General features: G+C 48.2%; 1 protein-coding gene across 2 annotated transcripts in view; it reads left to right on the top strand.

Annotated features, from left to right (window-relative positions):
- The first annotated feature begins 42 nt into the window (after positions 1–42).
- TSPAN9 (tetraspanin 9) overlaps positions 43–22,694 on the top strand; it is a 140,223-nt gene continuing 117,571 nt past the window's right edge. Inside the window, exon 1 of one of the 2 annotated variants that reach the window (XM_028742973.2) lies at positions 43–163. The gene's annotated coding sequence lies outside the window, so the exon portion shown is untranslated. Of the gene's footprint in view, positions 164–388; positions 674–22,694 lie in introns of those variants that run through there. The other variant, XM_028742974.2, reaches the window with a different exon arrangement.

Below are 22,694 nucleotides of genomic sequence, written 5' to 3' on the forward strand. Positions count from 1 at the left end.
GACGCGGGGCGGAGGGCGGCCGCGCGGCCTCGGCCGGCTCCTCCCCGCTCCCTCCCCTGGTTTCCGCTGGCAGCCGAGGAGAGGCGAGGCGGAGCCGCCGCCAGCGGAGCGCAGCCCTTCCCCGCCGCCGCCCGGGTTCGCTTCCGACGGCGCAGCCAAGACGGTGAGTGCGGCGCGGCGTGGCGCGGGGCCGGACGAGGGCCGGGCAGGCCTGCCTGCCTGCAGGGGAAGCCGGGCTCGGCGCAGGAGCCGGACAAAGGGGAGGCGGCCCCGCGCCCTCGAGTCGGGAAGGAGGGTCGCTGCTCCGGGAGGGCGGCGAGGCGCCAGGATGCGCGCAGCCGAGGAAGCGGAGGGGCGGAGCGGAGCGCCCTGGAGGGGGCGCGCCGGGGAAGGAATGCGCGGCTTCGGCGCCCAGATGGGGCGCAGCGACTACAAGGCCCACCACCCCCGGCCCTCGGGACCAGCGGTGAGGGATGACGGGAGTTGTAGTCGCCGCGCATCTGGGGCCGGAGGGGGAGAAGCGCGGGGCGGAGCTGCCTCCGAGGGAGCGAGAGAGCGTCCGTGGCCCGGAGCGAGGCGGCTCGCGAGGGATGGAGAGCGCGCCTGAGGGAAAGACCGAGCAGGCGGGCGAGGGAGACGGCGCTCCTGGAGCACAACTGCGCCCGAGTTGGAGGTAGGAGGCTGGGCGTCGAGGCGGCTCAGGGAAGCCTCTCGCCCCCTTTCCCGGGGGGGCTGCACTTGGGCCACAGCTCCGAAACGGAGCGGACCAAGTGGGAAGCAGGCAGGGAGAGAAGCGGACAAGGGGCGTGGAAACCAGCCCGGTAGAGGACCCTGGAAGGCAAGAGCAAAGTTTGCTTTTTGAGATCAAAGAAAAGCGTGGGGATAGGGGCTGTCAAACCTTGGAAATGTGCCCTTGCAATGAATCCCCAAATGTCCTCTTTGAAAAGCGCTTTCCCAAGCCATCCCACTTCCCTAGCACAGAGAGAGACATTTGAGAAGTCATAAAATGGCTTACCTACACAGAACTCTTCAAAGGTCAGATTCATGTGCTTTTCCGTGCAGAAGTCAGAAAAGATGCACAGGCAGTCAAAACTTTGCTTAGTTCCAAAAGGTGCAAGTTTCTGAACTCTTGGTGCAGAAGAACACTTGTTTCAGACTCCGTTCTGGACTGAAACAAAAGAGGCTGGCTAAAGCCATTCTCAGATCTCCTAACATACCAAAATTCACATGAAGAGTGAGAGATAACAAAGGCTTGGCGAGCCGGTGGAAAGTGATGGCACAGGCTAAGCCTGGCAGGACAGCTTACTCCCTGGTTTAAACACCTTCATGCACTAATTCGATTCAAACATGCTAGGTTTATATGAGGCTGGAACCCTATGCCTGATACATAGGGTGCTTCCTGGCTAATGCTTCCTGCTTGTTTTGTTCATTTTAATCCCTGTTTACTGCGCTTCACAGGAAGTGCATATTTGAAGGGAAGTCCTTTGGCCTCATAAAGAAAGGGAATGCAAGCAGCAACTGATTTGGCCTTGTCAAGTGCTATTTTTCTAGAAAAAGAGGTGCCAGAGCTCACCATGAATGCCTCCCTCGTTCTCTTAGAATGGCAATGGCACCCACCTGAGAGGTGCCGGAACTGAGTTCTGCTGAATTCTGGCTGGGAAAAAGCCCTGTGCTTGTCCACGTATGTGCGTAACCACACATGAGCACATCTGCCTGAACCTGGAAGTGACCTGAAAAGTCACAGGAAGGGGCAGAACAGAGCCTCGTGCCCCACCGATGCTCACGGGGGTCTGGAACGTAACCCCCATGCAAATTGGTTGCTGCCTGTATGGACTTCGTGTTCCTCTCCTGCGGGAGTTCAGAGAAGCGTATGAACCTCAATAACATGTTGGTTATGGAAAGCGGCATAAAATCGAGTGTATTCTTTTAATGCTTGTTGAATTCAGGTGAACGATAGAAATGCGCAGTCAACCATTCTCTATCAGAATGTAGCTTTGCAACACCTGGGAGAAATCTGCGAGTAAAATAGCAGAACTAGTGACATAGATGAGGGCTCACCACACAGTTACAATGAATTATCTTTGCCTACAAACAAACAGTGTTTGGTCAATGTTAATAATAGGCTCCTAAACATGCAAGGATATTTTGTGCCTTAAAGGTTAGAAAGGTAGATTGCCAAGGGACATTCATTTTCGAGCAATTTGCCCAGGAGAATGAAGAAATTCTCGATAAAAAGGCACGGGACAGAAATTTAATAAATAGACTATTCACAGGTCTTTATTTTTAAATAAACGTACCACATATATTCTAATAATGCCCAGCATATATTCTACCTAGAAAAGCACGGCTGTATTTATAAATAAATTTTTCTCATGGGTGTTTGTACTAACTACAGTAATTGTCTCAGGGTAAAAGAAATATGTGCAAATTATGAGTGATCTCGTTCTTAGAGCTTTAAATGCTGCAAACTTTTTCCCCCATTGTCCACCTAGGAAAATGGCTGAATTCATTCCATATATACTGTTGGGATAGAGACTCTCGCAACTTGTAACTCTTCCTATGGCCCCCATTCACCCTGTGTTGTTTTCAAATCCTTCCAGGGTCTGAGATAAGTCTCATAGTATTAATTAAATACTAAACAGTCTTGGAAACGTTAAGAAATGTTTCCAGTCAGCAAACATGTCCTAGTCTCCCTCTTGATTCATATATGAACTTGGAAAACACAGGCTGCGGTTTTAGACCCACTTGCTCAGCTGGACTTTTCTTCTGTGTAGACGTGCGTGTGATGGTGCTATTAGCTGTTCTAAACAGTTATAAGTAACCCCAAAGTGGAAAATATTGGGGGATTAAATGAGGAGCAGGAGAACTATGTAAGCCACCTTGAGCTCCATGGAGAAAAATGTGAGATATAATGCCATGATACAATTTTAATTGGGTTTTCCCCCCAACTGTGATACACAAAGGCACCTAAAGAAATTCATAACCATGGTTGAGAGAAGAGCCTTTAATTGCTAGCCCTTCACTGATTTTAACTGGTCAAAAGCCAAATAAAAACAATATTTCCCCCCCAAGAGAACCATGCAAGGGTTTGCAGGTGAACAGTCCTATCTCTCAGCCCTCCCACTTGAAGCAGCAGGGGTTGCTAGAACTTGGACTATAACTGTATTGGAGCATGTGAAGGAATAGATGGGTCCTCCTTTATTCACCAAGTAACTATAAGAAGTCTTGCATAGCTCTCCAACTATGCAAAATTGTTTTTCTCAACTGTTTGGTTTTAAGGCAGCTGCATATTCTGCAACCAGGGCTGTCTTAAGCATATGCGGCGCCAGGGTACAAAGATCCGCCCAGCACCGCACCGCCCCCCGGTTGCCCAGTCCCTGGCATGCAGGAGGGCGGAGCTGGCCTGCCACCTCAGCGTCTCGCTGGTTCGGTTGCCCCCGAACTCACAGCACAGAACCTAAGCACCTATGGGTAAGATGGCCCTGTCTGCAACCAATAGACACAGCCAGTTCAAGTTCATTTCACAACTTTATCCAGTCTCAGGACAAGGAAAAAAAACCAGGGAGAAATGAGGTGCTTCCAAACATAGATTACATTCACACAATGCTGATAACCTGATGATGCAGAGTTTTCTCACGATATTAAATGCATAGTTTGCCATCACATGTTATCTTTTTACAATTGCATACCCTCCAATATCCCAGTGATAAACTGCAGGGCGCGAACCCAAGATCTCCCCCATCAAATTTTCCCCTTGAAGGGGCAGCTTTGTGTTTTTCGCTCCGACACACACATACACGCTCCGCCAGTCCATTTTCTCCCTTTCCCTCTACACCTACATTTGCAAGATTGCTAACCCCTGCGCCAAGTCCCCTTTGCCAGCGCTGCCCGCATTATCACCCACTCCCCTTTGCCAGCTGCCAAGGACCCCTTTGGCTCCAGCCCTCTCTACCTCCCGCATTCCTTTTTAAAAAGGATTTCTAAAAAAAGAAGAAAAAAAGGTGCTTTGAGCTACTACAGGTTTTTTCCGGTTCATTCCTGTACATGCCTACTGAAGTCCTGCTGTGCTCTCTGTATGACCTGTTTTGCTATGGCTGGTTAAAACTCTCCAAATATCACAAATTCCAAAAAGAACAAAATGGATTCTCTACGCAAAGTTGTTCACAAATTGATAAAGATACAGGTTTGGGCAAACTACCCCCTCTAATTGTGTAAAAGTTTGGTTTCTACATTTGTTAGAGTGAAACTGCAGCCACACCTCTTCTCAACTGCTTTTCCACTTGATTCCTTTTGTGCACAACATTTATTCCCTCTTCAGATAAATCCCCCATCTTGTCTTCATTTGCTTTACAAAGCAAGGTGTCAGCAATCCTCAGTGGAAAATAAGCCCTCGTCCCCATAGATCGGCTGGCACCAGATGACCAGCCAGATGGTGGAGATGTCAGTTGCCAAATCTGGCGACAATTAACAATTGCTATTAAAAACGTTATATTAAAAATGTGTCACTGATATGAATTGTGTATTGGCTCATGTGGTTTGGGAGGGGGGAAGATTACTATCATTGGTAAAATGTGTGACTGAATTGTTAAATATATTAGCGTTAATGATACACACAATTCGTTTTTTGCTTTGCAGTCTTGGGGGCGGGGGAGGCACCTGGTGTGGCTGTAACAATCTACAAATGGCTTCATATCTGCCTGTTGTCATCCAATTCTCCTTCCCTCTAGCTTTCCCCTCAGTTAAATCATCCTTTGTCTTAGAAGCCCCCTGCCCCTGGGAAGTCCTTTCCCGTTCTTGTGTGTCCTCAGACGCCATACTGTTCTCCTTGGAATTCTCCGGGAGATTGCTCCTCACTTTTGTCCCAAGCTTACTCAGCCTCACAACTGCCTCCACTTGGATATCTTCCGTCTTAAATAAATGCAAGCTTAGTGTTTTTGATTCGAGGGAAACCTTTTCTGTTTTAAATCCCATTGCTGAGTGGCAGATCTCAAGGGCAGACTATGAAGCCTACCTTCAGTTACTGCCAACATAGTCTTAGATTCTTTTGGGGAAGCCAGTCAACATTTTGTAATCCTTTGGGCTTGTAAAATTAAAATTTGACTCTTGATTCTTCATTGCAGGGGGTTGGACTAGATGACTCTTGGGGTCCCTTCCAACTCTACAGGTCCTATGATTCTGTGATTCTATGATTCACATCACTTGTGACCTCATGTCCTTTGAGCTAATCCATTTCACTATTTGGACATTTTTCTCGTGGTGCTTTTAGCCGCCTTGTTTTACATGCAACGGAAGCGGTACTGAAGTCCCACATGGAATCATACAGGCAGTACAGGAGCGCAGTGTCAATCCAAGTTCTTGAAGCTATCAGCCTGCCAACAAGTTGTTACTTGGAGGTGATGCAACTAAAAACACGCTTTCTAGCACTGAAATATATCACACCAAGGCTGTGTTTGCCAGGCACTGCATTGACAATGAGTTAATCTTGGACAATGGGCCACAATACACACTGGCAGAATTGCAAATGTTTGGAGAAGAAGTTCATTCAGTTGACCATTGGCATGTTTTAACTGCAGCCCAACAGTCTAGCTGAAATATATGTGGACATAATCAAACCGGTGCCAGGAAATCTTGGCTTACATATTTTTCAGAATACAGTGGTACCTCAGGTTACATACGCTTCAGGTTGCATGCGCTTCGCGTTACACACTCCACTAACGCAGAAATAGTGCTTCAGGTTAAGAACTTGGCTTCAGAATAAGAACAGAAATCGGGCTCCGGCAGTGCGGCAGCAGCAGGAGGCCCCATTAGCTAAAGTGGTCTTTAGGTTAAGAACAGTTTCAGGTTAAGAACGGACCTCCGGAACGAATTAAGTACTTAACCTGAAGTACCACTGTATACCACTGGAATCAGCGTTCTGAGCTGCCCAGATGCAGAGACAACTACAAATTCTTGAGAGTAGACCTACACATAAAGTCCATTCCTGTCAGAGAACAGAAGGGATAGAGGGGACCTAGAACCAGCTTATGGTGAGCGTATTTATGGAGAGATTTCACAAAGGCCTTGCATGCCTGGGTGAATTGGACAAAGAACCAATACAAACAGCACATGCAGTGTACAAAGCCAGCCAAAGATGCTTTGCCACCTGAGGCAAAACAGAGAAGGGCATTCCCTTGCTGCCGCCACGATCATGCTATCATGCTCTGCCACCTGTGCTTTTGGTGATGATGGCTGACTGCAAAAATATATATGAAATGTTGCCCTTTATATGCCTGTCCCTAACTGACTTTCTGTTCTTCTTCCTCAACCTGGACTTTCCAGTTCAAAGCCTGGAGCTTGAGCAGGATGTGACCCACCAGTTAGATTCAGCTCTCTACTTGTGGCCAATATGATACGGTCTTGATAGAAGGACTCTGCCTGTAAGCCACAGAGGCGGCAGCCCTATCAAGAGAGTGGGCCATAAATTCAGAAAGAGGTGATCTTAGCATTCAATACAATTTCAAATTTGTATGTAAAATTTCATTAATTGTCAAATACTTCTCATTTAAAAAACCAACAATCTGGTTTAACTGGATTGCTTCACCACAATATCAGATTTTTAAAGGGATTTTTGCAACTATAGGAGAATTAAAATGCTCTGCATTGTTTATAGACTGGTGCCATTTTCTATGAAAATCCCAGTCAGCACATTTTCTTGGCAAATCTGCATGTGTTTTTAGTTATGCTTCCTGCTTTTATATTTCTGTGAGTGTTTCCTTTGATAGCGACTGAGAACAGTGGATTGACTAAATGCCTTACATTAGTATTTTAACAATAGATGTTTGTCCAGGGACAGTGGCTTAGAGTTGGCTGGTACCAGCCATCTACAACCAGTGGATGTGGGGGTCAGGTTCAGGGAACCCAGCCAGTGCAAATAAGCCCGTTTGTTGGGGCTTCTATTGCTTTCCCAACTGAGAAACTGCTGAATGTAATTTAGGAATAATTATGTGAACATGGGGAGAGGCCAGAGGGAAAAGTGGATAAGTTAGCAAAATCTGTGTAAGCCGGTGTCTCTTTTTTGTTTAGGAAGATTTATCATCATGATCCTGTGTCCTAATTCTGATTCAAGTCTTTGCATACCGTAACTTACGTATCGAAAATAGGAAGAGTTATGATAACCCTGAGGTTTACAGAAGTACAAAAACAGTATTTAGAAGAAGAAGAAGCATTAAGGGGCGGGGGCTGAAAGCAGGGACGAAGGAAGGTGTCGTGACACCCGGGGCGGGTGTCGCTACATAGGGCGCATGTGCGGCGTTGCTACCGCATGCGCCATATGTAGTGACGCCACACATGCGCTGTATAGCGGTTTGCCACTGGTGCCACTCCAGCACTGTATGGACAGTGCCGGCATCCTCTCAATCCCAGCCCCGTCCGTACGGCGCTAGAGTGGCACCGGCAGCAAACTGCTATAGAGTGCATGTGCGGCGGCGCTACGTACAGTGCATGCGTGCGATGTTGCACATGCACTGTACTTAGCAGTTTGTTGCTGGCACTGGGATCCTCTGCTTGCCGCTGCAGCCATGAACGGAGGATCCTCCACATGCGACTGCGGTGGCGCAATGGCTGCTCGTGCTGCCACAAACCCCTGCGGGGTGACTTCTTGACACCCCCGCAGACATGGAACATGGGGCGTAACGCCGTGCCCCCCCCCCCGTTGCGACACCACTGGCTGTAAGTCCTCATAGAAATCAGTGGAGATGGACTAGGCAACACACAGCCTAAAGAGAACTGTGCATTCTCAGTGGCCATGACTGACTGGTGCCTGAGGGTGGGGTGTGGGAACAGAACAGGAGAGGGGGAATGGAGGGACTGGAGCCATGAAAAGGGCTCTCCCCTGCAATGTTTGGTTTCTGGGGCACATTTGTTTCTTCTATTCCTGGTTCAAATCCAGTGTTGGAAACTCAAGAAATAGAAACCCTGTGTGCCAAATGGCACATTAAACCATGGTTGCGGTCACCAAAGCAGAATGTCTAGTTTCCATTTTTGGGCAAGATGGCTCTAGAGTCTTATTTTTCAAATGATGAACTGAATGCCATTGACTGGCTGAATGCAAAGGAGTGGGGGAGGCACCAGGTAGAGAACCCCTCAGGGAATCCCCAGGGGAAGAAGGCTCAGAGTCAGGGGCTTAGTGGTGGGAAGACAAGGAGTTGTCATATGGAGAAGAGGGAAAAGACTGGGAAGAGGAGGTGTTGGGAGCTGAAGAGGTAACAGGGTTTGGTGAGCAGGAAGAGGCGGTGGAAGAGAGAAGGGGGACCCAGAGATGAGACAGGCTGCTGAAGAAGCCAGAAGTCTCTACCTCTTGCTGCAACCGGCTCCCTTCCGCTTGGTCTTCCAGAAACAGAAGAGGAATGAAGAAGGCAGAGCAATGGCAGAAAAGGAGTCTCAGATTGCTTGGGAAGGACATAAGGTAGACCTGGGAAGCTGTGGTTGAGGCGGGGACCTTTGGTCCTTGCAAGATCTACCAGGAAGAGGTGCTGCGCTCATTAGGCCTGAGCTGTTTCGTTTCTTTGAATAAGAAGTTATTGATGACCCGCACCCTACTCTCACCTTGACAACATATTCCTGCAGGGCAGATATTTCATTTATTCACTCCGTGTACAGGCAACTCCCCGTTGGTGTGTGTGGGATTGTTATCTTCTGCATTGGCATCCACCCCAGCCCCACCTCGCCTTCTTCCGGGGCCAAAAATGGAGCGTGCGTTGGCAGCCACACACCAATCAAATATGCGCAGAATGGTTGCCCCCTGTATTTCCCTCCAAGGAGTTCAAGTTGGCAGACATAGTTCCCTGTCTCCCCATTTTATCCTCAACAACCCTGTGAGATAGGGCAGGCTGAGAGTGAGTGTGGCCCAAGGGTACTCTGTGAGCTGTATGGCTTAGTAGGGATTCAAACTCTTCTCTCCCAGGTCCTAGTGTGGCACTCTAACCACTACACCGCCAAGACAGTGATTGCATCCTGATATATATCATACATATGTGGATTGATGTCTAATGTGTATGCAAGAGAATTCTGTATTGGTGTATGAATCTCCTGGCTACGTGGAGACATACTGCAGTCTGCTTCGCAAGGATGCTAAGACCTTGACTCTGCTGTTATAGCAAATGAATCTTGGGTGTCCAGAGCACAGTCTAGTCCTGTTGTTTTGGATGAGTTTCAGTTGGTAAGGCTAGAGGATGTGGACAAGGTGCTTGAATTGGTCAGGGTGACCACTTGCGCTCTAGACCCCTGCCCCTCTTGGCTGATAAAAACCAGCAGGGAGGAAACAACTGGCTGGGCCAGGGTGGTGATCAATGCCTCTTACAAGAGGGGGTGGTCCCTGCCTGTTTGAAGGAGGCAGTGGTAAAACCACTCCTTACGAAACCTTCCCTGGATTCAGAAAACCGAACTACAGTGGTGCCTCGCAAGACGAAATTAATTCGTTCTGCGAGTTTTGTCGTCTTGCGATTTTTTTCATCTTGTGAAGCACAGTGTGGGGAAAGTTTTGGAAAAGCTTCAAAAATCACCAAAGTCTTTAAAAACCTCAAAAAAGGCTACCACACCTCCTCCTCGAAGTCAAGTTGCAACTGTATTAACGGTGTTAAGAAAAAGGAAACAAACTTGCAAGACGTTTCCGTCTTGCGAAGCAAGACCATAGGGAAAATCGTCTTGCGAAGCAGCTCAAAAAACAAAAACTCGTCTAGCGAGTTTTTTGTCTTGCAAGGCATTCGTCTTGCGAGGTACCACTGTAACTACCAACCAGTTGCTAATCTTCCTTTCCTGAGCAAGGTTCTGGAGCGAGTGGTCACAGACCAGATCCAGGCACTTTTGGAACAAACTGATTTTCTGGATCCATTTCAATTGGGGTTTATGCTGGGTTTTGGCACAGAAACTGCTTTGGTCGCCCTGTATGATGACCTCTGTTGGGAGAGAGACAAGGGAAACATGTCCCTGTGAATTCTCCTTGACCTCTTAGCGGCTTTTGATACCATTGACCATGGTATCCTCCTGAAGCAGCTGTCTGAGTTGGGGGGTGGGGACAGAACTACTTTGCGGTGGTTCCGGTCCTACTTGGATGGTTGCTCCCAGAGGGCGATGCTTGGGGAGTGCTTTTCAACCCCATGGAGCATTCAATGTGGAGTTCCTCAGGGCTCAATTTTATTCCCTGCTACTTAACATCTACATGAAACCGCTGGGTGGGGTTAGCCAGAGGGTTGGAGTATGTTGTCAGCAATATGCTGATGACACTCAGCTCTATTTCTCCTTTACATCTGCAGGTGAGGCAGTGGAAGTGCTGGACCAGTGTCTTGCCTTGGTAATGGACTGGGTGAGAGCCAACAAACTGAAGCTCAATCCAGATAAGACTGAGGCACTGTTAGTGGGTGGTTCCCCAGACCAGATGGGTGGGAGATGGCCTGCTCTTTATGGGGTTACACTTCCTCTGAAGAAGCAGGTTTGTAGCTTGGGGGTACTCCTGGATCCTCTGCTGTCACTCAAGGCTCAGGTGGCCTCAGTTGTCCAGAGTGCCTTCCATCAGCTTCGGCTGGTGGCCCAGCTACGCCCCTATCTGGATAGGGATAGCCTAACTACTATTGTCTACACTCTGGTAACTTCAAGGTTAGATTACTGCAATGTGTAGGGCTGCCTCTGAAGACGGTTCGGAAACTTCAGCTAGTGCAGAATTCAGCGGCCAGGTTGCTCACTGGAGCAAGATGGTTTGAGCATATAGTCATACCTCGGGTTAAAGTTCCTTCGGGTTGAGCGTTTTCAGGTTACGCTCCATGGTGACCCGGAAGTAACAGAACGCATTACTTCCAGCTTTTGCCGCTTGCGCATATGCAGACACTCAAAATGACGTCACGCTCATGCGCAGAAGTGTCAAATTGTGACCCACGCATACGCAGACGTGAGTTGCGTTCTGCTCTGGATGCGAACAGGGCTCTGGAACAGATTCTGTTTGCATCGAGAGGTACCACTGTATTACACCGATCCTGGTCCAACTGCACTGGCTACCAATTAGTTTCTGGGCCCACTTCAAAGTGCTGGTTTTTACCTATAAAGCCTTAAATGGGTCAGGACTGCAATACCTCAAGGACCACCTCTTTCCATATGAACCTACCCAGACGCTGAGATCGTCTTCTGAGGCCCTTCTTTTTGTGCCTCCTCCTTGAGAGCTTTGGAGGGTGGCAACACGAGAACGGGCCTTCTCTGCAGTGGCTCCTTGTCTGTGGAATGCTCTCCCCAGGGAAGTTGGCCTGGCGCCTTCATCATATACCTTTAGGTGCCAGGCAAAAACGTTCCTTTTTAACCAGGCCTTTGGTTGATATGATTGACATCCTATGTCCTTTTAAAATGTGGTATTTTGGGGGGAGGGGGTTTATTGGGTTGTTGTTTTTCTTTTGATGATATATATTGTGGTTTTATATTTTGATTTTATTCTGTGAATCACCCTGAGACCTCCGGGTATAGGTGATATATATTGTGGTTTTATATTTTGATTTTATTCTGTGAATCACCCTGAGACCTCCGGGTATAGGGTGGTATATAAATAATATAATATAATATAATATAATATAATATAATATAATATAATATAATATAATATAATAATATAAAATATTTGCAGTGGTTGGGGGACGCAGGTGGCGCTGTGGGCTAAAGCCTCAGCACCTAGGACTTGCCGATCGAAAGGTCGGCGGTTCGAATCCCTGCGGCGGGGTGCGCTCCTGTCGTTCGGTCCCAGCGCCTGCCAACCTAGCAGTTCGAAAGCACCCCTGGGTGCAAGTAGATAAATAGGGACCGCCTACTAGCGGGAAGGTAAACGGTGTTTCCGTGTGCGGCTCTGGCTCGCCAGAGCAGCGATGTCACGCTGGCCACGTGACCCGGAAGTGTCTGCGGACAGCACTGGCTCCCGGCCTATAGAGTGAGATGAGCGCACAACCCTAGAGTCTGGCAAGACTGGCCCGTACGGGCAGGGGTACCTTTACCTTTACCTTACTATTTGCAGTGGTGTGTGTCCCATCCCCACTTAGATTCAATGTACTTCACAGGCATGGCTTTCCGTGAATGGATTTATGAGGCTAGGAGACAGTTAACAGAGAGTTTCTGGTAAAAAAGGTTTGATGAGCTTTTGCTGCCTTGTTGTTTAAATCTAAAATTATACATGGCATTTCCTTTGCCCTTGAACTCTTGGAAGTTGATAAACAAATGTATGGATAAAAATGTATCATGAGCCAGACTTAACTAGAATATGTTTAAGAAAAAGTGCAGTATGAATAAATAAATTAGTTTGGGAGGAACATAATTACTATGTCTGCTAATTATGACCAAGTGTATAATTACTACGTCAGCTTATATATGCTTGTTGGTGTCTGTTGCTTGCTTAGTGGCTTTTCGCCACTAGATGGCGCTTACAACACTTCGTTAACTCATAAAGCAGAGGTTTTCAACCTTTCTGGGTCCATGGCTCCCTTGACCAACTACATTATTTCTGTGGCACTCTGTGGGGCTCAGGAGCCCAGCTATGTCACCCCTTGCCTGCAGAGCTGGCAGCTCCTCACCCCTTTTTGAACACCCTCCCTTGTGGAGTGTTCCCTCAGCCTCCTCTCTCCTCTCCTCTCCTCTCCTCTCCTCTCCTTGGGAGTCCTCTGGGCAGCCACTGCTGCCGCCCCTGGTCTCTGAGCTGCACCCCCCTGCCCCAAAGAGAGGTGCCTCCTCGCACTGCCCCACAGAGGCCTGGGAAGCACCCCCTGGCCAGCCCCAGAGGCATCATTCATGTGGGGAGTTTGTAGCCAGGGCTGCTGCAACGAACATTAATGCATTTCTTCAAAATGAGAGCCATGATTTGCATAAAAATGATCCATCTTACAAATGAGCCAATTTCACCGTTTCTCAAGTTTCAAACTAACTTACTTTCAAAGAGTTGTACGAGTAAAATGCTGGCACGAATCACAAGAAAGGAGAGATACAACTAGCAAATTAATAATAATAAAAATATCTCTTCCTCTTTGTAATTCATACCAGCATTTTAGATGGTCCCTATTCTTAGATGGTCCCTATTCTCCCGTTGCTCGGTCCCTGCTCCTGTCAACCTAGCAGTTTGAAAGCACGTCAAAGTGCAAGTAGATAAATAGGTACCGCTCCAGCGGGAAGGTAAACGGTGTTTTCGTGAGCTGCTCTGGTTCGCCAGAAGTGGCTTATTCATGCTGGCCACATGACCCGGAAGCTGGACGCCGGCTCCCTTGGCCAATAAAGCGAGATGAGCGCCGCAACCCCAGAGTTGGCCATGACTGGACCTAATGGTCAGGGGTCCCTTTATCTTTTTATTCTTAGGATATCTTCAGTGCCTAATATATCATGGGAGAGCACTTTCAGAATGCTGGTTTCAGAGAATAAGACAAATTTGAAGTGAACAATATGACTTTTGCCAAAACAGTTTTGAAAGCTGGGTGCCTAATGAGTTGAGGAACCTGTGGAAAGGGTTTCTTACACCATCTTCATGAAGGGAATGGTGAGCTGTCGCCTTTTGGAAGTTTTGTGTTCCATAGTGGAGGGTGCTCTGCCTACAACACTTATGAATTATATCTGCCGGCATACTCGGCACAAATCACCAGCCTTGCAGGGGAACACCCTGGTGTCTGGGAAGCATTCAAGGATGGCAGCTTTTCTGGTCAGATCTCTTGCAATTATCCGCCTGTGTCAGTCCCCAGGCACTGAAGTTATGGTAAACAAGGGCATTTAGACTCAGGGGGCACTGCATCCTTCTGCCTCAAGTCTGGTACAGTTGGAAAGCAATACAGCAGGGGGTGGCAAGGCTTACTGGGCATGGGCCGGATCACTCCCGCGGAGACCATCCGTGGGCCAGACCGGTGCAGCGCGATGCTGGAAATCCCATCTGCGCTTGTCTGTGGTACTGGAAATCGCTTCTGTGCATGCCTAGATGCCGAAAATCGTGCCTGCGCAGATGAGATTTTTGGTGCCGTTGACATGCGCAGATGCAGTTTCCGGAGCCGCGGAAGAGAGTCGCCGTGCTGCGGCAGTTTAGTGCAGCGTGCGGGGACTCACCGAGCGGGCAGCTCAGTTCGGGGGCGGCTCATGGGCCGGTTAAGCGACCCTCATGGGCAGCTTCCGGCCTATGGGCCTTAGGTTGCCGACCTCTGCAATACAGCATCTCAGAACTTGGGAGCGCTTTCCTTGAACAATCGTGAAATATGATGCAAGGTAGCAAAAATGTATCTCATCACTGCAGACTTGTGTGCATGGCTTGCTACATGTGCAAAACGGATGCTATCTCATAAGGAAATACTATCTGCTGTATGTCTTATGAGAACCAGCAGCAGATGCTCCTCAGGACATTGATTGATACCTTTTCCATTGGGAGGGCTTCCACAAGGTGGAGGGCTGCTTATAGGCTCTGGGAAAGTCATGCAAGGGCTCTAGCATGTTGCCAGAGCCCTCTTGCTGCATTCCCAAAGCTGGGTAAGCAAAGCTCTCGCCTTTGGGAAGGAGGTACAAAGGCTCTGGCAGCATCCCAGAGCCCTCACACCTCCTTCCCAAACAGCTGTGTGTGTGTGTAGAAATAAATGGAGAGCATTTCTTTATTCCAGGCACCCCACCTGTGTGAGTATAACAAGTGTAAGCTGCAAATTACCAATACTGTTTAAGGTTTTATTAGGGGAAAAGAATGATGTAAGCCTGCAGTTTTAATTTAGAAATAAGAGTGCTTCTGCTATCATATATTTGAGGAAACCCAATGCTTTTTTTGTAGGAAAAAAACGGTGCTGGTATTTAGGACCCTCCCTCCCTGAGCTGGGCAGAAGCTTCCCAGGCTTGGGAGCGGGGGGGGGGGGGCTGCTGGTACTGCCGACTGGCTTGTCCTGCCAGGAAAAAAAGCACTGAGGAAACCTATGCTAAACGAACTTATTTTGGTGCATTCCGTATCTTCTTCCATGTAAACAGAAGTGGCATTTTAGTTCAACGGGCCTTCTATAACCTAAGGTTACCAGACGTCCCCATTTCCCAGGGACAGTCCCCTGATTTACAAATCAGTCCCCATAAAAAATCCATTGAAGTTGAAAAGTGTCCCTGGATTCATTGAAAAAACTCTGGTAACCTTACTATAACCTGCACCATAGCTTGTGTTGGTGTGTGTGTGTGTGGAATATTTTGAGTTCCACAGTAATGTAGTTTTAAGTCTTTAAGTTTAGTGGTTGGGAACCTGTGGCCCCCCAGATACCGTTGGACTATAGCTCTCGCCCACCCACCCTGAGCATTGTTGATACTGGGTTGGGTTAATGGGAGCTGGTGTCAGTGTTCAGCCTAACAGGCCATTTTGTTCCAAAGTATATCTTGCTCCTGGGAAGAAGCACTGGAAACATTCTGATCTTCACTAGCATCCTCTCTCTGACTTGATCCCCAGGGGAGCAGGCATCTGGTGCAGCCTCTTGTGGTCTATAAATCCTGCTACATCACCAAGCAGCGTAATATTACATTTTTACAAAGATTTCCCCCCCCCTTTCTTTTTTCCTTTTTGAAAGCAGGCTGTGAGTGGAAGGGATGACAATGCTTTTACTGGTTTCACATCATAATGTCACTCATTAAAAAAGCATTGCTATCTAAAGTACTTTTTATGCTGAGATCAGCTTGAGTTATCATTAGTTTCTTTTCCAGCAGTCAAGGTTTTAGCTTTCGTTTTGATGTTGAATCAGTACGAAATCTGATTAGTAAGTACATGCATACATGGTGACACATTGTACTCCGGGGAGCTCAATGACGGAATTTAGGTACAATGGTACACAAATTATTCACTCACATACTCTTGATCTTCCCTCCTGCTGACCTAAAAGTACGTGAGTGTGTGTGTGTGTGTGTGTGTGTGTGTGTGTGTGCCCTACCCTCCCTCCCTCCCTCTCTCATACACGCATACATATCTTGTGACTCTCAAATTTCACCCTAGGTTGAAATCCTTCAGCTAGCTCGGGGAGGGGGAGGTGTCACAGGCTTTATAGTGAGACGTTTCTATACATGAAGACTACGTGTATGTGCTTCCCTGAAAATGAAGGTGGCTCTAGTGTGAGGTAATTAAAGGCAGGAGAACTGGAGACCCACAGTTGACCCACAAGCCACAAATTACTGAAAAATTCTCCTGCACAAGTGCAACTGAAATGAACAGGAGCTGTGCATGAATATGTTGTTGTTGTTTAGTCGCTTAGTCGTGTCCGACTCTTCGTGACCCCATGGACCAGAGCACGCCAGGCACTCCTGTCTTCCACTGCCTCCTGCAGTTTGGTCAAACTCATGCTGGTAGCTTCGAGAAGACTGTCCAACCATCTCGTCCTCTGTCGTCCCCTTCTCCTTGTGCCCTCCATCTTTCCCAGCATCAGGGTCTTTTCCAGGGAGTCTTCTCTTCTCATGAGGTGGCCAAAGTATTGGAGCCTCAGCTTCACGATCTGTCCTTCCAGTGAGCACTCAGGGCTGATTTCCTTCAGAATGGAGAGGTTGGATCTTCTTGCAGTCCATGGAAGTCCTTGCAATAATATAGCAATTCCTATTTGTTTCAATAAGGCTTGCACCAGAGAACTTCACTGGATTGTACCCATGCCAATGAGTGTTGGCAGGGAGTGCTATTGGCATTCTCTGCCTCCAGCACCAAAAGGTCTTTGCCTTTCCTTGCCCATCTGCACTATGCATTTAAAGTGGCACCATGCCAAATAACTGTCACAGCTCCACCAAAGGAATCCTGGGAACTGTAGTTTGCTGCAAGTGCTGGGAGAGACACTGATTGCCCTCACAGAGCTACAGTTATCAGAGCAGTTTAACAGTTAGTCCCTCTTCCCAGAGAACTCGTGAGAATTGTCACTGTGGGGGGGGGGGAGAGGGCTATATTAGCTGCTTGCTCCTCTGTCGCTTGGAGTCTCCCTGTTTCGTGCACATAGATGCTGTTGCCACTGTGTCCGCGTTGGGAAATCTGTAACAACACCGAGATGGGAGTTTGCCGTTCTTGCCTCAGTATGTTTGCATGTGGACCGAGACACGAGAGTCGGGGCCTGGGCACAGTCCTGGGGACGTGGGACTGGGGGATGCTGCTTCACACTGTGGGGTGTTCCTCTGCTGCTGCCACCAGCCCTCCTTGCAAGAGATGGGTGTGGGCGGGGGTCCCCGACTTTTCTGGAGTGCCCTTGTGGTTGTACTCTGGGCCTTCTTCCCTGTGAGGAGATTTGGTGCTGCTTCTCATCTCTGGTGGTTCCTGTAGGAGAGAGAAGCTTGGGGGAGAACTGTTAGCGATATTTGCATTGTTTGCAAAATTTCCTCCCAGAGTGCCTAAAGGCAGTGCTTCCAGTGTTTCTGGAAACAGAGGTTGTCTACCTCTCAAGCCCCACAGCTGACACATGTCGGGTTGCACATGCATGCTTGTTGTCCTGTTGTCTCCAGACATTCTCAACTGAGAACAATCTGTCAGCCTGCTGGGTGACTGAGGCATATGGAAGTTAGCAAATTCCCCCTTTCTCCTCCCCTTCTCCATTGGTAGTGAGGTGGGATGGAGGGAAGTGAGAGGGAGCCTCCCCTCCCCCAAGGGAGCACATCTTCAAGGCCAATTTCCTCTTCGCTATAAAGGTAAAGGGACCTCTGACCATTAGGTCCAGTCATGACCGACTCTGGGGTTGCGGCGCTCATCTCGCTTTATTGGCTGAGGGAGCCGGCGTACAGCTTCCCAGTCATGTGGCCAGCATGACTAAGCCGCTTCTGGCGAACCAGAGCAGCTCACGGAAACGCCGTTTACCTTCCTGCCGGAGCAGTACCTATTTATCTACTTGCACTTTGACGTGCTTTTGAACTGCTAGGTTGGCAGGAGCAGGGACCGAGGAACGGGAGCTCACCCCGTTGCAGGGATTCGAACCATGACCTTCTGATCGGCAAGCCCTAGGCTCTGTGGTTTAACCCACAGCGCCACCCACGTCCCACCCCCCTTCGCTACAGGGTCCATTTAATTTGTGAGCAGGGAGTGCTCCTTCTCAGTGCAGTGGACTGGGATAGGGGAGCTGGCTTTAGGGAAGCATTGGCCCATGAGCTCAGTTCCCCATGTTGAAGGAGGGTGGCAGTGACTGTCCCTATAGACAGCCAAACCGAGAGACATGCCTCAGCTCCATCGCCTGGACTGTGAAGCAAGGACTTGCAATGGCTGTGTCTAGACCCAGCTCATTGGTACTGGGAAGCCTGGGTGGGGAATGGGCAGGGAAGGCAGAAAGACAAAAAGCCATACTTGTTATTTTATCTTGGTCTTGTCAATTGACTGGCAGGATTTTAAAGAAGAATTCTAGACTATGATATATCTATATCTTTATATCTACCTCCTACTTTTTTGTAACTAAAATTAACTGTTGAGGAATGGTATATGACTTCCTAGGCAGTTACGCAATGCTTCATGAAATCAGGACAGCTTCAGCTTAAATGAAAAAGAAGAAGAAGAAAAATCAGGTTTCAAGGAAGAAATTCTTCGTGTACATGATTATGCCATCTTCCCTTCTCAGAAACCAGACTTCTAAAGTGCAAGCACCCGATGGCCTAATTAATGCCATATAAAAAGTCAGGAAATGGTTGGATCCTAGATATGGAGGTGGTGGATTAATGGATGAGCAGAATGATCTCTCTTGTAAGACTAGCCCTCAGGGTCACCTGATGAAATGGGTCGGCAGGAGGGTAAACTAGTATTCAGAGGCATCTGCCTCTGATACTGGAAGTAATATACTGTATTTTTCGCACTATAGGACGCACCGGTCCATAGGACGCACCTAGATTTGGGGGGGGGGGAGAAATAAAGGGGAAAAAATTTATCCCCCCCCCCGCCAGGCGCGGGGCTGGGGCGGGGGAAGCCCGAGCTTCCCCCTCCCCCAGAACGGGACCCAGAGCCATGGAAGCTGCGTGCAGCTTTGGCATCGCTCTGGGAGCTTGCGGGGCTGGGGGAGGAGGAAGCCCTCCGCCAGCCTCCAAACCATGTCGGGAGACAGCGGGATGGCGCGCTGCACCTCTCCCGCTGTCCCCCGAGTTTGCGGGGATGGCGACGGGGAGGAGCAGGCTTCTCCCCCCCGCCAGCCTTCTAGCCAAGTCGGGGGACAGTGGGATGGCGGCGTTCCACCTCCCCGCTGTCCCCCGAGCTTGTGGGGCTGGCGGTGGGGCTCTCCTGAAGCCTGGAGAGCGAGAGGGGTCGGTGCGCACCGACCCCTCTCGCTCTCCAGGCTTCAGCAAAAGCCTGCATTCGCACCATAGGACGCACACACATTTCCCCTTCATTTTTGGAGGGGGAAAAGTGCGTCCTATAGTGCGAAAAATACGGTAGTCATCTGATTGATGGATTCCTCTTCCATATAAGTTCCTTTTCCTCCTCTTAGAGGAATTGCTCCAGCCCCTTGATAATTTTGGTTGCCCTTTCTGGCACCTCCTACATGTCCTTTCTGAGGTGTGGTGACCAGAACTTTACACAGAATTCAAATTATGGTCCTGCAGTAGGTTTGTATAGAGGAGGCATTCTGATATTGGCAGTTTTATTTTCCATGCCTTTTCTGATTATTCTTATCATGGAATTTGCCCATTCACATTTGCCACACACTGTGTCAAAAATTTCATTGAGTTATCCACTATGACTCCAAAATCTCATTGCTGGTCATTCACTGCCAGTTCAGACCCCACTAGGATATATGTGAAACTTTATGTTTGCTTACATCAAACTACATTTCCCATTTTAATGTCATTTCCCTGTTTTGTTCCCTTGCAATCCCTTTTTGTTTTTACCACCCTGAAGGTTGGGTGTCATCAGCAAAGTTGGTGATCTCACTGCTCACTCCTAACTCCGGGTCATTTATGAACAAGTTAATCACTAGTCTCAATCCACATTCTTGGGGAAGGCTGCTCCTTACATCTTTCCTTTGTGAAACCTACCAGTTTATGCCAGCAGTGAAGAACCTTCAGCCGGTGGGCTTATTTAGGTCTAACAGGGAACCCAATTTAACCCACAAGGCTGTTTTCCCCAAGCCATGCCAACCTGCCCCACACGTGACAAAAATATGTGACATCAAGTGCTGTGCAGGTAAAGATGCGGCTGCAGAGGAGCAATTGTGAACCTTATAATGTCCTCCTGATAGTTCCTTGGCAAGCAGGGCTTGCATTCAGTGATTTTCAATTTTGGCACCAAATGCAACCCCACTGGGATTTGTTCCCCTCAAGTTCTTCATTCTGGAGGTCCGTTTTTAACCTGAAACTGTTCTTAACCTGAGGTACCACTTTAGCTAATGGGGCTTCCTGCTGCCGCCACGCTGCCGGAGCACGATTTCTGTCCTCATCCTGAAGCAAAGTTCTTAACCCGAGGTACTATTTCTGGGTTAGTGGAGTCTGTAACCTGAAGCGTCTGTAACCCGAGGTACCACTGTACTTGATCACATCCTCACATTCTTCGTTTCAAGAATGCTACACTATAGCACTTTCCAGAAGCAAAAAAGATAGATGGACATGTGTCCTTGTTGTGTGGAGACAATAGGAGGAGAAGAAAGGATAGGAGCAACGGATGAGTCAAAGGCATGCACACCAGCTTTCTTTTGCCTGAGGGTATTAAGGGTTTCATTGAATACATGAGTTTGAAGGAATTCCAGGAATCAGGAGTACCAAGGGAGAATAAAATGAATTTGCCGCCGGAAGTTTTTGAGGGTTTTTTTTAAAGCATGTTGTACCCACATTCCAAGCACGTGCTTCTGACAAACATGCCCCCTAGTTTCAAGTCCTGTTTTCTTTTCAAGGCAGTTTTGTCTGGAATAAATTATCTGCCAAACCTTGGTTCGTTCTTTGTACACCCTAATAAATCAGTCAGTTCTAGAATACTCTGTGTGTTCTGACTTAAACTAGGATGTGTATTGATCATTGGGTCCTGATCATTGGCTCATCAGCCCATCTACAGCCCAGATATACAAAAGAATAACAATAGTAATAGTACTTTTTATTATTTGTGCTCTGCCCATCTGGCTAGGTTTCCCCAGCCTCTCTGGGCAGCTTCCAAGAAAATATAAAACCACCCCCACAGATACTTGAAGTGGCGGGGGCGGGGGGGGGGGGCGATGGGAAGTGCCAAAGCATTTTGGTCATGGGAACTTTTGTGAAGCCCCCCTTTGCTTTAGCTCCAGCTGTTACAATGGCTCCAGCTATCCCTCCCCCCTGCAGCTGTTGCTATTTCATCACCTCTTCAAACACCACATTTCCCATTAGTGCCGGTGGAGCCCATTCTGCTCTAGAGGGAAAGTTGCATGTGCATTATTGCTAGGTGACCTATACCAACAGAGGTGCTTCTTTCTCTGGATGTCAGGAAGCTGGATCCTCACGGAGACATGTGTGTAAAATGCAGACATGCAGATGGTGTGATTTGCTGACTGGTTGACAATAATTCCCTCCCCTCCCTTAAACAATTTTGAACCTCTCCTCTCTCTTCTAATGCTGCTGTACTTAGGCTGTGCCTGCTTTATGTCTGACCAAACTATACAGTGGTACCTTGGGTTACAGACGCTTCAGGTTACAGACTCCACTAACCCAGAAATAGTACCTCGGGTTAAGAACTTTGCTTCAGGATGAGAACAGAAATCGTGCAGTGGCGGCGCAGTGGCAGCGGGAGGCTCCATTAGCTAAAGTGGTGCTTCAGGTTAAGGACAGTATCATGTTAAGAATGGGCCTCTGGAACGAATTAAGTTCTTAACCCGAGGTACCACTGTAAAGGTAAAGGGACCCCTGACCATTAGGTCCAGTTGTGGATGGCCCTGGGGTTGTGGCGCTCATCTCGCTTTACTGGCTGAGTGAGCTGGCGTACAGCTTCTGGGTCATGTGGCCAGCGTGACTAAGCCACTTCTGGCGAACCAGAGCAGCGCACGGAAACAGCATTTACCTTCCTGCCAGAGTGGTACCTATTTATCTACTTGCACTTTGACATGTTTTCGAACTGCTAGGTTGGCAGGAACAGGGACTGAGCAATGGGAGCTCACCCCGTTGCAGGGATTTGAACCGCCAACCTTCTGATCGACAAGCCCTATGCTCTGTGGTTTAACCCACAGCACCACCTGCGTCCCTATAGACCAAGCTATAGGCTGATCATTATCAGTGGCTATCTCACTCCTGTATTCTCCAACCTCTTCTCAAACGTTAGCAGTCAAATCATTGGCAAGTAGTGGAACCTAAATGGTCTGGTGTGGGATCTTTATAGAAGTAGAAAAACTTATTCGGATTGAACCATTAAGTCTTTCGTTTGTAAATTATCTTTGTTTACAAATTCCACTTGGCAAATCCATTTAATAATTCTGCATTATTTTGTTGGGAGTATTTTGTGTAGAACCACATTAAGTACCACTTTAGATATTGTTGGTACTGCAGGTTTTCCTAATTTCCAAAACCGAGGGCTGGATGTGTCATTAATCCTAAATATGCTATAGGACAGGCCACAGCTGAACAGGCCCAGTGCTGCAAGTGTTTGGAAAAGGCTGGCTTGGTTTCATCATTTGATAAAGAGATGGGCTAGGTTTAAATATTACCTTATTGTGATTTTATTATTGTCTTTTGATTTTCCTTGCAAACTGCCTTGGACAGCTTTGTATCCTGAAAGGCAGCATATCAATGTTTAAAACTACAATCCCCTAACAGTTCAGGTGGCTACAGGTCAC

This window comes from Podarcis muralis, chromosome 9, assembly GCF_964188315.1.
Source record: "Podarcis muralis chromosome 9, rPodMur119.hap1.1, whole genome shotgun sequence".
NCBI classification, from domain to species: Eukaryota; Metazoa; Chordata; class Lepidosauria; order Squamata; family Lacertidae; genus Podarcis; species Podarcis muralis.